Here is a 3,592-nt window from a genome sequence, read left to right on the forward strand (position 1 = left end):
CTGCTCAAATGATTTTTTTGGGTGTGAAACTTCAGGACTTTGGCATCGCTGAGGACTTTGCAACTAAAGCTCTGGAACTGAAGCCCAGGTCCTATGAGGCCTATTATGCCAGAGCACGTGCCAAGAGGAGTAGCAGGTACATTGACTGTAAAACTGACGCTGTACATTTAACCACCAAGCTGTTCAGACAAATCATATCATTTTGTCTCAGTCCAAGAGCCTAATGCTAACATATGTTAAAGTAGGGTTGATAGACATGACCATAGACTAATTATAAATGTTATCAGAACACATGGGTGCGAATGGTAAACTGAGGTACAGCGTAGCTTTACTACATATTTAAATATGTTCCCCAGGCAATTTTCCGAGGCACTGGCAGACCTCCATGAAGCCGCACGACTCTGCCCAACCAACCGGGAGATCCGTCGCCTGCTGCTGCGGGTGGAGGAGGAGTGCGCGCATCATCAGAGGATATCCAGTGGCAGCAACACGTCACAGAGCTGGGACCCTCACAGTCACCACTGTCACACCCCTGAGGACGAGGCAGACGTGTGTTCACAGGGAAGTCTTGAAAGGCCAATCCCAGAAGAGCACTCTGATCCACAGCAAGAAGAGGAAGAGGAAGAAGGGGAGGAGCTGAGCCTGCAATGTGGAAAAGGCTCAGAATGTTGGCCTCTGAATCCGTACGGTCCAAACAGAACTCTCCCTGGTGGTGTGGCCTTTGGGTTAGCTGATCAGATGGTGTGTTTTCCTCAAGAGGAGTACATTCAGAATCCGCTCTTTACGGATCTGCCTGACCCGCTTCTCGCTGTCCACAAGCAAAGTCAAAACCAGAGCGGGAGGACTCATCACCACTGCCACTCCCTGCAATCAGGGGCCAGAGTGGGTGGCAGACCTCTATCTCTCTGTGGACCCTCCAGTCCTTTGCCAGGGAGACACATCTCCACCTCTCTGAGGCCTGTTCCTGCACTGGCCCTTGAAACGGAACATTCCGGGCTCAGCCCCACTGAACACTACCATCCCATGTCCCCGAGCAGTTCTTCCCCACCGGGTCCTCTTCAAATGTACCAGCCCCGCTCGTCCAGCTTCTCCAGGGGTTCCGACAGACTCTCTGCACACTCAGTGGCTCTGGATAGCCTGGCACTTGCTCTGGGCTCGGTTGTGGAAGTCAGGAGGGAGGCTGGTGGAGCAGGAACAACAGGGTCCAGGGGTTCGAGCTCCAGTCAAGCCTCCAGTGGGAACCAGTCAGACAACGGCAAGCAGCAGATGCTAGACCCCCCTTGTCCCCTAAAGAGCAGCGGCAGCTTCAAGTCTAAAGGCGAGATGAAGCCACGACCCTTCATGGGGGTTATGGACAAAGCGGTGCGAGTCCAGACCCAGCAGACCTCCAATTTTGGCCGACAGGGGCAAGGAGGAGGGGGTGCGGAAAGTTTCAACATGTCAGTCATGGAGTTCCAGGGCTTGAACAATGAGTACAAGCGCTCTTCCTTCCAGGAACCGCTGTCTGGAAGTCACGCCAGCTGCCAGCAGAGTCGGGACCAGGGAGAGCGACTCCACCAACGAGAGGCAAGAGCCGCCATGTCGTCCCACCTACGTTTTCCCGAGGGGAGGAACAGGCAAGCGAGTCTGACCAGAGACAACCCAACGCTGCATATGGCGCCCATGAAGCCCAAACGCTCCTTTATCGAGTCCAACGTCTGAATAATTGATCAAAGCCCAAAAGAACACAAAGTCCCATACAAGGTAGCTACAATGCAAGCCTGTGTGATGACTTCTGCTGCAGCGTCGCATTTACAATCGAGCATCAACCAGTGATCTGCTTCTGCTTACATGTTTACAGCTAGTGCATAGTGTGTTAAAGAAAACCACACATACCGTAAGTAGGGTTTTTAAAGAACTAGCACATTATCTGAACAGTAGTCCTGATAGACCAACTGGGATATTTATAGATAGTAGGCGCCAAGATACTTCCGGGTGGCAGAACCCAACCGAATGAATCGATGACAGAAACCCATTGAGCTTGGCGTTGCGCTGACAGCTTTAGCCTAGGAGTTTTGGGGAAAATAAATTGCAATCCAACTAAATTTGTGGATGAGCAGAATTTGGCAAACGGATGTCATAAACGGCCTTTAGTCTCTGTAATATAAAACCATTTTTAAGAAATGAGCGATGTACGACTACTGAAATGCAAAATTTGAAAAAAAGGTGGAGTAATTCCTTTTTTTTTGTCATTGACAACAAATTTCAATTGGGAGTGGCAATGAATACCTTCAAGACACATTACTGAATTCATAATTTTATCAGCCAAACTGCTTTTTGTAATGAATTTCAGGTACCGCTTCCATTCAGTACTCGAATCTTTAGGCTGCGCTCAGAAACCAAAGCAAAAATAATCAAGCAACAACTCTGCCTCATATTTTGAAAAACTTGTAAGTTGAATCAATAGTATTGCATCATATCACTGTAAATGATTTGAATGGTTTTCTTTTTGTGGGCTGGTACGGGAAGTCTTACTTTTATGGGAGATCAAACACCCATTGAAATACATTTGAACTGTTTATTAAGAAAGAAACATGGTTAAAACTCAGACAAAGTTAGACTGATCAATGAGAATCTGCATAATTAACTAACGTTGGTCATGGTAGCAGCTGTCTTAACCAGGGTTTCTTAACCAGGGGTACGTGCAGTATGGAAAGGAACAGTTTACTCGAATTCGAGACCTTTATCAATGGGTAAAATGACTGCGGATTCCTTCAACAGCCGTTTCGGTACAACCAGGTGAAAAAGGAGATTGTAAAAGAAATTTTAAAAAATACAGCATTTTCTTCTGCCACTACAGATAGTACTGTATGTGGTGTTGTTAATATTTATTGAATGTTGTTGTTGCAAAAAAAAGTCTTTCCTTTTATTTATCTGTTCAAAATATTTAATTGCTCTACATTTCAGTGTAAAAGTTACATTTACTTGAGAATTTAAATATAATTACCATTAGAAAGGATGTTCTTTCATTATTTTTGCTCTAACATCATCAGTATATCAGATGCACTTAAAACAACAACAACAACCAAAACTATTGTTTATCCTGATACTGTTGGGTAAATATATCATCCACAAAAAAATTGTTATTGTGAAAGGCTTACCAATTAAATATTTGATAGTCGGCTTTAGCTCGGTGCAGTGCAACTGAAAAATTGCATTTTCATTCATTTAAATGAGACTAGATGATACGAGTGTGATCGCGGAATAAATTGAAGTCGTATCTCAACACTCCTCTGTACGTTGGTTTTTCAAGAGAAAGCTTCATTCGCCACCCGGAAGTACATGTGTGATGTCATGATGAATTGTCCTTTATCAAACATTCAAGTCTGAGAACGTCTTGTGCATGAATCATAATAATAAACCCCATGCTAGGATAAGACCATTCTGATTGTGTCTTTTAAAAAAAACATTTATATTTGTATTATATACACTATATTTGAAGATGATATATTTACTTGTAAATGGCTTTGTCAACATTACAGCTTTCTAACGACATCTGATTTTTTTTCATAAACACATAAAACATGACAACGTTAGAACAGCCTTGTCAATG

The sequence above is a fragment of the Syngnathus typhle genome, linkage group LG4, assembly GCF_033458585.1.
Source record: "Syngnathus typhle isolate RoL2023-S1 ecotype Sweden linkage group LG4, RoL_Styp_1.0, whole genome shotgun sequence".
NCBI classification, from domain to species: domain Eukaryota; kingdom Metazoa; phylum Chordata; class Actinopteri; order Syngnathiformes; family Syngnathidae; genus Syngnathus; species Syngnathus typhle.